This window comes from Eublepharis macularius, chromosome 8 (assembly GCF_028583425.1).
Source record: "Eublepharis macularius isolate TG4126 chromosome 8, MPM_Emac_v1.0, whole genome shotgun sequence".
In the NCBI taxonomy this organism is placed as follows: domain Eukaryota; kingdom Metazoa; phylum Chordata; class Lepidosauria; order Squamata; family Eublepharidae; genus Eublepharis; species Eublepharis macularius.
The window spans coordinates 97,786,505-97,798,861 of record NC_072797.1 but is presented as its reverse complement, the minus strand read 5'-3'; the positions used below and the strand labels follow the sequence as shown (position 1 = coordinate 97,798,861).

Below are 12,357 nucleotides of genomic sequence, written 5' to 3'. Positions count from 1 at the left end.
GCTTCCCCAATGTGATTGGAGCAGTCGACTGCACGCATGTGGCCATATGCGCTCCCAGAGAGGAGCCGCAGGTCTACAGGAATCGGCACCGGTTCTACAGTATCAATGTCCAGGCAGCCTGTGACCACCAGGGGATCTTCACGGACCTCGTTGCCAAGTTCCCGGGAAGCGTCCACGACGCACAGATCTTCACCACCTCCGGCCTGAACAGGCTCCTGTCATCATGGCCTGAGGGGAGAGGCTGGCTCCTAGGTCAGGAGTTGGTGGGGGAGCTGTGAGGGGACGGGGATGGGAAGGGAGATCCTAACTCTGCCTCCCCTTGCAGGTGACCGTGGCTATCCATTGCTGCCTTACCTCCTGACGCCATACCCTGCGGATGAGCCCGCCGACAGAGCCAACTACAACCAGGCCCACCGGCGCACGAGGATGGTGATCGAACGTGCTTTCGGTCAGCTGAAAATGCGCTTCAGATGCCTCCATCACACGGGCGGCCGCCTGGCCATGCAGCCCCGGCAGAGCCCCAGGAGCATGACCGAGCTGTGCGAGACAGGGTCGCGGAGCACCTGTGGCATGCTGCGCGCTGAGGGCCATGCCTGGCCATGGGGGGCTCGGCCGGCCAAACACTCGCCCTTTACGCCCCTATGGTGTCCCAGGCGGCCCCTCCGAGTCCCCGCTCCCTCAACCCCTGCATGTAGAGAGCATGGGAAAGCCGCCCCGGCCAGCAGCCACCGCCCCCCATGGACGGGCTGCACGGGAAAAGCGGTTAATGAACTTGGCTTTATTCCCAATCGATTCCAGGGCCGCATCAGGCGCCCAGAGAGCAGCTTGCCAACCCAGAACCCCGGCCTCAGCAGCCAGGAGGGTGAGGGCTAGGTAGCGCGTCGGAGCAGGGGGAGGCCAGCGACCCCGCCATGGCATCCCCGTTAAAGAGCAGGGGCCCGGCTGGGGTCCAAGATGCCTGTGCCTGGGATGGCATATCGGCAGCTGCCCGGCCGTCTGCGGGGACGGGCTCCAGCTTCGGCCGCTTCCTGCCAGGCCCCTCCACTGGGTCACCCTCTGGGTCTTCAGCGGGTGGCGGGTAGCGGGGTGGAGACCAGGCGGTGAAGCCCCTCCCAAGTTCCTCCTCATCTGGCGAGGGGCTCCGGGCGGGCGCCGCTGTGGGGGCAAGAGGTGGGGGATGGGAGCGTCAGGGCCCCTGTGGGCTCTGGGGTTGTTGTCGCGGCCGCAGGCCGCCCCACCCCACATGCCCGTGCCCCTCCTGTTGGCGAGACTCACATGGTGCCGCTGCCCGCGCCTGCTGGAATGCCCCGTGAACCCGGTCCATGGCAGCCATCCACCTGTCATTGATGGTCCCTGCAGAGGGGGGAGAGAGGGAGGGGGGGCACCCGTTGGTGGCAGCCCGGCATCTGCTGCAAGCACCTGCAACCTGCGCCTCGACGGAAGTGGCTGGGACGCCTCCGGGCCCTTATGGCCTGCCCTCTGTGGCAGCGGAGGAGGCTCCCTGGATGGCGCCGAGGACCCTGACTTACTGCGCGCGGGGCCCGCAGCCACCTCCTCTTCCAGGAGGTCATGCTCCACCTCGCACAGCGCCGTGTCTAGCCACGCTCGTATGAGGTGGGCCTCCTCCGCACGGCCAGGGAAGAGCTCCTCCAGGTAAACTGGCCGCGCAGTCATTGCACCCTCATCTGCCAGGAGGTCATTCCCGGCAGCCTTGGCAATGAGCTGGGCCCCGAGCCTGGCCGCCCACTGCTCCCGCCACCCGTCGCCCTCCATGCAGCCGGGACCGCTGTGGGTATAGTGTTTCTGTGCTGCCCACCGAACTACACCGCCCGCCGGCATGACCTTGGAGGGTCTGAGATGTAACAATTCCCTATCTTCTGTCTGGCAGCTGCATAGTTCATGGATAGGTTCAGCACAGGCCCCCCCCCCGTCTCAGACCTGTGGGTTGGAGGGGAGGGGGCCGTGGTGGTTGGCTTCCTATGGCCCCAGGGCCCTCTTCCCTTGCGGGGATGCTGTGCTGCTCAAGTGCATCCTTGCGGGACGTGAACCCTTGGGCCTGGCTGTACGTTGCGCCGTGGGACTGGGAATAAAGCTCATCTACACATGGACCCGTGTCTGCCTGCGATAGTTTGGTGAACTGCCAGCCATATCCTGCCCTGGCACCATGAGTGCATGACCAGGCCCGCGGTGACAGCGCATCCCTTCCAAGGGGGGGGGCTTAGGATGCACAAGGACTGGCCAGGGGCCGCTCTGGCATGTCTTCCATATTGCCCTAACGCACCTGCCCTGCCTGGCATGCCGCCCTGAGCTGGGGCAGTCACGCAACCTGCCATCAGGGGGCCCTCCCGGGCCTGGGGTGGCCACCCAGCCTGCATGGCCCGGCCGGGGAAGGGGCACGCTGTGGCAGCCAGCCGGGAGGCCTCGGGCTCCCGCATTTTAGCCACTTTGCGCAGCTGATGCGCTCTTCCACTGCCCCTGTGGGCGGGGCCAGCGGCCTTCCCTGCAGGATTGGCGGGGCTGGCAGCCTCGGAGTGGTTCCCCCCCCCGGCAGGGCAACGCGAGTGGCCACAATTGCTGAACGCAGGAGACGGCGCCGAGCCAGGGCGGAGCCACGCGCAGCCTCGGACACACCCCACCCCTCCCAACAACCATGGCCTGTTGGCGTGGGAGGCTGGCAACTGCTCCACGGGATTGGATGCGAGGCAGGACGCCCTGGGGTGGAATGACCAATGGGGCTGCTGCAGACGCCCGAGGGGCTGGACCCACTCTGGGAGGCGGCCGCTCATGGGACTGTGTTGCTGGGGCTGCGGCTGCGATGGGGGCGACCCTCCCCAGGCGCGCGAGACCTCCTGCCCGGGATATGGCATCCGCCTGCCACCACCCTGGATTCTCCATTGGTGGGGGCTAGGATTCCCGCGAGTGGACCGTTTCCCCTGCCATCTCCCGCTCCCTTGCAGCGGCAGCTCGCACCACCCTCTCCCTTGCTTATCGGGTGCCAGCTATTCTCCCCACCGGGGATTGATCCCCCTCCCCGCTCACATGCCCCGCCCCAACCCTCTACCTGGCCATAGATGCAGGGGAGTTAGCCGTGTTAGCCTGTGGTAGCGAATTCAAAAAGGGTCCCATAGCACCTTTAAAACTATCCAATTTTATTGTGGCATAGGCTTCTGAGAATCAAGTTCTCTTCAGCAGATGGGTGGTACAGACACTGGTCAAATACAGAGGAGGAGGGGGGGAGGAGGAGGGAGGGGGCGGGGAGGCAAGACGGGGTGTGTCGGATACATTTGTGGCAATGTGCAGGTGGGGAGATGTGACGGGAGTGTTGGGGGAGGGGCGGAGGACGAAGTCAGACTCGCAGACACAGAAAACAGTTGTTGTACATCTCGTTTTATTGCACTGGAAAGAGCGGGCTTGCGTTTAGGCTGGCGAGGGAGCCGGAGCATTCCACACAGCCCTCCTTCCCGCTCGGAGGGGCGGGGCTGGGATGCAGGCCGCGGCGCGACGGTGCTTCCTGGGCTGCAGCCAACCGTCCGTCAGAGATGTTTGGGGAGGGCGGGGCGCGGGGGAGCAGCCATGCCCTGGACGTGCCTGTGGGGGAAAAAGACACATGTGGGCTTTGCCTCGTTCCACTGGCAAGGCAAGCCCCACACTCCGCCATCCGGGGGGGGTTGCACATGGTCGAGGGCAGCAGCTGATGCATGACGGTCTGGTGAGGATGCACTCGGCCTTGGCAAGCCTTTACCTTTAAGGGAGAGAATGAGCTGGTCACAACAAACACCTGGCCACATGTGGTTTTCGAGGCGCCTGCCTCTGAGGCAGCCAGGGGCGGGCATGGTTGCCCCCCACCCCTGCTGGGCCTCACCCAAAGCGGCAAGTGAGCGGGTGGGTTCAGGTGAATGGGCGGTTTGCACTAATCTGCGGAATGCCCCCCCACCTCCTCCTTACCTGTCAGCGCTCTGTCGGTCATCACCAGGTGGGAGCGCAAGAGTCAGGGCACCTGCAAGGAAACGGGAGAGCATGCGGTTAATTTGCAAAGTGTCATTCCCTTCTGCCACGGAAGGGTTAGTTTGTTTGTGCTTAGTTAGAAGCAACTAGCATGCATCAGTTAGCTGTGGAGTCATTCTTTCTATCACGGTAGAAAGAGAGTTAGGCAGTTAGGCACCTCTTCCCCTTTATGCGAAGTTCCCCCAGTTTTTCGCAAAGTCCCCTGAGTGCATTCTGCGCCTGCCAATGTGAATGCCCTCAGCCCGTTTCGGTTTTCAAAGGGGCAATGCCACTCAGCAGACGGGCAGAGCCTCCGGCCGAGTGCTCACTTACCTGGGGGTTTGGGCGGTGCTGGCCGGATGTTTTGTAGGACGCGGTCGCAGGTGATTGGGTGCAGAGAGGGGGGCTCGTCCATGCCGGGCGCGCACGCTGATTGGTCCCCGGGATAGTTCTCATCCTATGCTCCTTCGGGCCATAGGGGCGGGGCGAGGCGCTCAGAGAGGGGGCTGATTTTTCGCCGTTCCATGGACGCCTATGGGCTACGCCTTCTTTTTCCGTGGCGTAGCTTTTTTGCGCCGCTGTGGGCGTTCCCGCTTCTGGAGGAGCTTAGGGAGCGGACTAACTCCGACCCCGCCTTGCTCCCCGCCCCCCCCTGCGTCGGCGTAGGGCTCTACGCCACTTCTGCGCCGCCGCCCGGGCGCCTGTGGCTTGCACCGGTGCTGGCCCGCCGGCGGGCCAGCGCCGCGTCCCAGCGCGGGCGGAAGGCCACTTACGCGGGCGTACGGGCTAGATGCGCCCTCGCAAGCCTTAGTTCGGTTCCTGTTCACTTTCCGTGCCCTTCTTAGGATTGGGCTGCCCATGCCCACTCTTTGGTAGTCATGTGTGGTAGATTTTTGCATTTATTTTACTGAGAACAAATTTGTACTTGTTCCTGAGGTAAGACTGATACTATTGCACACATTCTTTTGGTGTGCCCTTTGTATGTTACTCTTAGCAGGTGTTATATTTCACCACACTTGCCAGCTTGTTCTGATTCATATCCCTATGAAATAGTTACATCTTTACTTGCTGATAAGGATCCAAAGAAGACCCTAGCAATCACATTTTTTTTGCTTCTTTTGTCTATTGGGTATACTAAGGGTCTTTGTCTCATAGAGCTTTTATTGGGTGAAAGAAAGGAATGAGAGGGAGCTATGGCAAACAAAGTTGTGGGCATGTTTCTTTTTCCCCTGCCTGAACTCGTGCATTTGTACTTGGAAAAAATATATTTAATATAGATGAATGTGTGCATTGATCAGAAAATCTGCAATCACATTTGTCTAACAATATGGAACTTAAATAATTTCCTTAACAAACATAGTTAACAAACAAACATAGTTTCTTATTTAGGTAAATCATTCTTTTGCATATAAATAGCTTAGATGAGAAAGACTCAATTTTGATTTTACATTTTGATTTTTAAGTGTAACTGCTCCATTTATGCCTTATAAAAGCTCTTCAGAGTATACAATGTAGTTGTATACAGTGTGTTTTACACTGCAGTGTTCATTAAATTTACAACAACTTTACAATCAAAACAAAATTCAGCACTGGACAGCACTTTCTAAGAGTGAGTTATAATTCATTTCTACATTTGCCTGATGAATGCATTTACATTAATTTTCCAGAAACAGAAGTCAGCGCAATTATTATTACTGTAGCTGTTGATATGCCTATTGAAACAAGAAAATGACAGAAATACACAGAATTAAGAATAAAACTGCTTTCTCCACCCCCACCCCCCACCACAAACACACGCAGAGGAGATTCAAATATAATGCAACTCCCCCCCCCCCCCACTAAATATTCTACAGGATTTCAGAAAACCACAATGCTGAGTCCAGCTAAAGCTATGCTTAAAGCAGCAGGGCTTAAGAAATGAAGAACTGCTGATGCACACTGATAGAATAAATCTATCCAACTCTGTATGTTAAGAGATTCAAATATTTGCAGTGCATGCTGTACATCTACAACCATGAAAGTAGCTGCTAACAACTTTGCACATTTGGGGGCTGAAGTGTTCAAGAAAATGCCTTGCATTACAGGATTATCTCTTGCTGGTATGTCACTGTAATCTACAGCACTTTGCAAAGATGTATTTTGAGGAATGTGCAAATGGCTAGGTTATTACACAGCAGTCAGACCCTGTTAGAGAATCATCCCAATATAGCTGATATACTGTGCGTATTGGGCTGTACAAAAACACAATGGGATTAGACAAATGGTACATGATTAAACTATTTTGGCAGTGTGGAAGTAAATAGAGTAGTAAACCATGTGCATTTAACGTCTACCTACTGAAATTATTGACTGAAAACAATAGAGGGTGGAAAATGTAAACACATTGAATTGAGCTAGAATCTACTGCTTTGCATGAAATGCCTCAAGAATCAAGACTGCTTTTTTTTACAGAGCTTGCACCCTTTCCTGTTCTGCCACTAAGCAGCTATTTTGATATACAACTATTCAGATTTCAGGGCAATACAAATCTCTTCCCTCCTCCCTTCCCTTCCTGCTGCCAGCAGCTTAGTCTCAGAGCAATTTAGGAAACCATCAGTCATACTCTGCCAAATTTTGCTGGCCCACATCTTACTAAGATATAATTCTATACGAAGCATTGTATGAGCATGATGGACAAGCGTAAGGACAGTTTCCCAGGTCATTCCTATTCAACTGAAAAACTGACAGGAGGAATTCCATTTCCTATTCTGCATTCTGACTCTTAAGCACCTGATATTAGTGGAAACTTCATCTGCCTATTTCAATTTGTCCTGGTTTCATTTGTGGCATCTAGTCTGTGTATATAGGCAATTGCATGTTTTTATGCAAGACCCTGACTGCCTTCCACTTACTCATGCATTTTCACTTTCAGTCCCACAACAACATAAATATTTCTCATCTATGCATATTTCATTCTAGGTCACACCACATCATGCTCTTTAAGCTGTGTAAAGGATTGCTGGGCTTTTGCTTTACATCACACATGATACAGAAAGAACTGATGAGTTAACAGGAGGTGGTTTGGACAAAGAGCTGAACTAGCACAAGGATGCTTGGGTTTGGTGCAAAATTGTTAAAATCTGAAAGTATAGGTATCAGGAGAATAATGTATTGTAAGTTAATGTAAGCTTAACATCAATGAAAATGTCACAGATCCAAGCTGAAAGTACAGCAGATTTTTCAAAAGTACCAAAAGGATTTTGGTATAATCACCAGAATTGTTGAAAGAAAAAATTAGAAATGCAAGAATTAGTTGCTGTAGATTTTCTGGGCAGTATGGCCATGGTCTTGGCATTGTAGTTCCTGACGTTTCACCAGCAGCTGTGACTGGCATCTTCAGAGGTGTAGCACCGAAAGACAGAGATCTCTCAGTGTCAATGTGTGGAGAAGATGTTAGCAGGTAATTTATATCTACTCAGGAAGGTGGGTTCATTGGGTGGGTGCACATTGACACTGAGAGATCTCTGTCTTTTGGTGCTACACCTCTGAAGATGCCAGTCACAGCTGCTGGCGAAACATCAGGAACTACAATGCCAAGACCATGGCCATACAGCCCAGAAAATCTACAACAACTAACGTTATCTGGCCGTGAAAGCCTTCAACAATATAAAGAACTATAATATTCACCCCAAATTAATTTAAGTGACAGGTGCTAGTTCTGTTTGTATTATGATAGAAATATGGTAGATTGGATATTTGATAGATTGTAAAGGAAGACTTGCCTAAAATGTACTAAAGGTATGATGCTATGCTGACAGCATTAGAAAGGAAGCATTACTGTCTTGTTTAATATGATCTCATAAAAGGGAGGGTCTGCACAGATTAATGAGAGCTGCTGTAGCATAGTGGTTAAGTGGCTGGGGTGCAAATCAACACTGGTAATTCAACTCCCACTACTGCTAAGAGCTCAGCAAGTGGCCTTGGGTAAGCTGCTCCTCTCATTCCCAGTTCCCTATCTGTATTGTGGGCATAATAATAACACCGATTTTGTTCATTGTTCTGAGCATGGCACTAATCTATTCAGAATGGTGGTACATAAGCACACTGATATTATTATTATCATCATCATTATTATTATTATTATTATTATTATTAATGCACATCAAATTTACTACCTAATGTGTCTTCCTATTGGTGGGTTTGGTTGGCCTGGCGATCACTGATTGGGATCTAAAGTGCCATGCACTATTTTTCTTACGTACAGGAAGTTCTTGGATTCCGTCCTTTTGACATCAGCCCCTCCTGCCACCCAGAAACACCTCCCAAATGTCAGAGGCTGTCTTTGAGTAGCATGACGGATGTTCTGCAACAAGTAGTTATGAATTGTCATACTGCTTGGATGTTTTATGCAGTAAGCATAATTTCCATTGAAAACCTGTTTTCTAGCTCATGATGCAAAACAGGATTATTATTATTTATTATTTATTTATTTGATTTGATTTATACCCCACCCTCCCCACAGATGGGCTCAGGGTGGCTAACATTCAAAAAACACATAAAAGTCACAAAACCATAAAATCAATAATAATTTTTAAAAAGTCATTAAAATAGTCCAGGAGCAGGCTATTTAAACAAATATTGGAAGTCTGTATATGGGCATAACAGCTGGCCAAGGGCAGCCCCAGAAACAGTGGTGGTCTTAGATAGGAGGACACCTGCTGGCACTCAGCCAAAGGCCCAGCAGAACATCTCCATTTTACAGGCCCTACAGATGTGTAGTCAGTATTCAAGATTACGAAACACGGCGATTTCTTCTTTGACTTCAACCTTGTTTTTAAAAAAATCAGGATTGGAACACTAATCACAATTTTAACTGCTGGACAGAATTCAAAGGCTGGGAAACCTCAAACAAAAGTGTAGTTGCTGAGATTCTGGACCACAGGCTGCAGCTCAGGGATGGTCCTCAGCCTTGGGAGCTGTGAGATACCTGAGTTTGTCTGACCAAGATCTGGGAAACCTCCTGGCGTCAATAAGTTGAAGCTTAAGTAGACCTGCTTTATATGCCTGGGAAAGGCCTCCCTTTTGCCCATGTGATTAAAAAGAACTGTACATACGAGAGAATTGTGGTGGGAACCCATGTGATACAAAGCAGAGATTCCTTCGTGCATACAAGTGGTAAGGAAGAGAAGTCTTTATAGGAAAATCGAGTCCTTTTTTTCTAAAAAAAGAAGTGCTACTGCTCATGATGTTTGCTGCCTTGGGGACCTGAGCCCACCAGCCAAAAGAGGTGCTGGTGCTACAGAAAGAGGTGCTGGTACTGTTTACCAGCATGAACTAGCAGGAAAAAAGCCCTGTGAAAATCAATGAGTTTGAGGAAGACTAAAGATGGCTGACTCAATAAAAGAAGCCATGTCCTCCAGTTTGCAGGATGTGAACAAGTCTGTTAATGATAGGACATTTTGGAGGTTTTTCCTTAATAGGGTTGCCATAGGTCGAAGGTGACTTGATGGTACATAACACACACACACATAAGGAAGACTTAGGTTTTAGGGTGTACGGCTGGGTGTGGGTGTATTTCAGTCCAAACTATTGATGAAAGCATATGGCTTTTTTAAAAATGAAATTTTTACCCCCAAAAACGTTATTTACTTCTACAGAATATGAGTGAATTTCCATTTGTACAAAGAGCCCGAAGAAAGAGAATAGGCATTTCTGATGTGTTATTAATTCTAGTAGCCGGACACAACTGGGCCTGTTTCCAAATTCAGAATACACCTAAGCAGGGCTTTTTTTCTGGGAAAAGAGGTGGTGGAATTCAGTGGGTTGCCCTCGGAGAAAATGGTCACATGGCAGGTGGCCCCGCCCCCTGATCTCCAGACAGAGGGGAGCAGCATGGAGGGCAATCTAAACTCCCCTCTGTCTGGAGATCAGGGGGCAGGGCCACTTGCCATGTGACCATTTTCAAGAGGTTCCGAAACTCCGTTCCACCATGTTCCTGCTGAAAAAAAGCCCTGCACCTAAGGAAAAAGGGTCAGTATCAGGGCTGTAGAGGTGCCATCGCTCACCAGTGTTGAGTGACTCCTCACAGAATCAAGAAGTTCTTAATCCCTCATAACAAAAGGAGGTCAAATGGAATACAAGCATTAATTATTTCTTCTGGTCTAACACTTGAAGTCCTAATTATAATAACATATATTGATTTTACATAAGCTGTTTTGGTGTGTTCTTACAAGTCAGTTTCTCAGTAAACTAGAGAAGGCTTTTGATAAAAAAGGAACAGGCGCTTGTTTGGAGATGTGCTTTCCCCCCCAGCAAGGGTCTTCCGCATATCTGCTATTTATTGTGTATTACACTGACCACTCATGAGGAGGTCCTTCCTTCCTTTTCAGCCGGTCTTTGAGGTTATGAATGAGCTCTGTCAAAGGGCTCCAGGGCACCTGGACCACTTGTCTGCCCACTGCATATACTGGTTCTGTGTCTCAGAGGAGGAGGACACTACCAGATATTGGGCTGTCACCATGGCATTCCCAATGAGTTGGGGTTTGGCTGCTGCAGATTCTTCGGGGGGGGGGGGGTATAAGCTTAAGTATCTAGCCCATTTCATTAACCAGAAATCCTCATTTCCCGTGATTGCTGGATAACAAAGCTTTGGTGGTACTTATTTAGCTTTTTCTCTGGATCTAGAAACATTACTAATGCGTGGTCAGTAATCTGGTATAAAGAGGGAATGACTCTGAGTCTAAAACTACTAATGAAAACAAATTTGCCACTCTTCCTTATTGTGGTCCATTGTTTCTTTCACAAAGTAAGGAAGGCTTCCATGGCAGACACAAACACCCCACCACCAGCAGCCCTGCCCCTGGAATCTTTGAAAATAGTTCAGGTTTAAAACAAAATAGAGTATGTTGTGTGATTGCATTTGATCAACAAATCACTCAAGTGCTATGAGACCTGTCCTTTATGTTGAGTGTCCACATTAATTTAGTAATTGGTACTATTATTTAAGGAGTTCTTGACGGAGGAAGAGAAGGAGGAGATTTTCATGTATGTTTTCAGCTTAGGAATTTCAGAATGTGAACCCTTAGTAAGGGTCCCATATTAAGCCATGAGCTCTATGGGGGGTTTATGCTCTTTAAGCCCTTTACTCCCCTTATGCCCTTTAACTCTGCTTGAAATTGCACAGTCAGGAATTAAGTGAAACACACTGACATTCTACAGTGGAAGGAAACTAAAGTGTATATGAAACTGTGGCACTGACTTATGGTGTTCTGCGACTGTATAATGGGTTATTGTGAGATTGGGGTCAATGGCTATCATATCTATTGGAAACATTTGTTTCTTATTTTACATTGTGAAAAAGATTGCACACATCCAGTAGGGTTTTGAAAAACATTTCTAAAGAGCAGCTCCTCCCACCCCAAGAATAAAGCTTTTAAACTCACAGGGCGTTTCAATAGCAGCTATACAATACAGAATGCTGATGTTTTGGTAAAGTCTCAGTGTGAATGCCAGTTTGCTCATACTTCTTTGCTCCATCTATAGGTTGAAAAACTATTTTCATGCAGTTTCAAATAGTTCTGTTCATGTATACATTCACATGCATCCTTGCCAGAATTTTCTTTTCAAAAGATCAGATAGCCAAGAAAATCAAGAGCAGCATTTACTTATGTTATTTGAACAGGTGTATTTTGCCATTCGTTTGAGAATGTCAGGGGTATTGTAGTGCAAAGCTCCTGTGAGCTTGATCTGACAACCTTCAGCACAAAGGCAGAGCTCCTGTTGTCATACAACCAGGCTTAATGATCATAGGAAGGAGGACTGAAATTTCATTGGTGCTCTTGGTGTGACTGTGACAGTGTTGACACTAAATCAAATTCAATTAGCAAGGGTTTGCTAATGAGATATACCACTTTGGGCAAGAGAAAGAACAAAAGCATTTTGCTATCACCAGGATGGAGCTCAGCAACTAAATTGGGGTTGATGGAGCAATAGCACAAAGGCATCTTGAGAAGAATGCAGGGAGAAATGCTTTTTGAATTAATATTTTAACAAGCAAGTTGTTTTCTGTGCTGTTAGTGAATGTGGCAGTGAAAAAGAGCAAGGAGATGGTATGTAGCCAGAAAGAGTGTTTGAAATGATTCTTAAATGGTGAGGCCCCAAAACAACTGCCAACTCTGAATGAAATTTGGTTATGAAAGTGAATGTAGAAGCTGAAAAGTTTCACGGTCAGATTAGCAATCATTATAACAGCTAATGTCAAAATACATGGAAGGGAAGGAGCTAGGGAACTCAACATGACAAGCAGGAAGATGGTACTATATTTACTCAAATACAAGACTAGTTTTTTCACCCCACAGGTATATCATCAAAAGGGAAGGGACATTGTCTTACATT

At 49.4% G+C, this 12,357-nt stretch overlaps 1 long non-coding RNA gene across 1 annotated transcript; it reads right to left on the bottom strand.

Annotated features, from left to right (window-relative positions):
• Nucleotides 1-3,463: 3,463 nt before the first annotated feature.
• On the bottom strand, nucleotides 3,464-4,578 carry LOC129334203 (uncharacterized). Its single transcript, XR_008597491.1, has 3 exons — nucleotides 4,318-4,578; nucleotides 3,946-3,997; nucleotides 3,464-3,588 (listed from the first exon to the last, which is right to left on the bottom strand). It is a non-coding gene; the product is annotated as an uncharacterized LOC129334203 (long non-coding RNA).
• Nucleotides 4,579-12,357: the final 7,779 nt, after the last annotated feature.